Source organism: Penaeus monodon, chromosome 20 (genome assembly GCF_015228065.2).
Source record: "Penaeus monodon isolate SGIC_2016 chromosome 20, NSTDA_Pmon_1, whole genome shotgun sequence".
NCBI classification, from domain to species: Eukaryota; Metazoa; Arthropoda; class Malacostraca; order Decapoda; family Penaeidae; genus Penaeus; species Penaeus monodon.
The window spans coordinates 45,304,117-45,305,122 of record NC_051405.1 but is presented as its reverse complement, the minus strand read 5'-3'; positions in this window follow the sequence as shown (position 1 = coordinate 45,305,122).

The following is a 1,006-nucleotide window of genomic DNA, read 5'->3' as shown; positions in this document are numbered from 1 at the left end:
AACTGATCCAAGAGATCTGGATAAACTAAAGGTTCCGCTGAGGCCTCATCGTCTGACTGGTCTTGGTCTTACGGATGTCTTCTGGTAATATCAATGAACTTTGGATTTAATATTGACATAACTGACCCTAGGGAAATCCTCGACCAGCGTGGGTTTCATAGTCTTGATTTGATACCAATACTTGCTATCTTGCTTGGCACCTAGTTACGAATGTGCAATAAAAGACAAAGCACTTGGCTGTTGGAACATCTCCATCACTCTCTGTAGAAAGAAACAGGTAAAATTGACTTTAAATTTTTTTGCATTCATAATCTTATATTTATCCTACTTTGGAATTTTTCAACACTAACTAACCACTAACTGACATTTTTAAATTACCCCAACAGCAAAAAATGATGAACTTCCCAATTCACATACCCATTTTTGTTTTCCCTGTTTTGGCATCTGTCCGCCGGGGATTTGATGATAAGTTCTCTCTCACGTTTGGAGCTTTCAGTTGTCGGCGACTTCCTCCAGATGGTTTCCCAAACCCTTCCATGACCTGTTTGGGTTTTAGTTTTCCCCAACACTCTTCTGTAACCTCCATCCCCGTTTTATTCACCCCTAGTGAGTTCTTCTGATAGTTTCATCCCTATTTACTGTTTGTACTCTGCGTGAATTATCTCTCTATGCACGCTGTGATCCTTCCAGTAGAACATCATGCCATCAATACCCACTCATACCTACTCTTGAAGAACCTTCCGTTTCTGAGAAAAGTCTTCTGTCTTTTTCTGATGGAAAGCTGGAAGATCCCCGACCTGGAAGTTTCAATGTAAGTCTTATGGAACTCCCTCCCTGTCTCCATCGTCCCGCAGGCAAGTCCTCATCAGTTGTGCTCTCTTTGACGTGTACCTTCTACTTACATGATGGGTTTCAGAAAATCTTGTTCTTCCATCAGGAGAAACTCTAGAGGAAGTGCGAGTTTCTTCATAGTAAAAACAAAATAAAATAAAAGTAATGATGATGA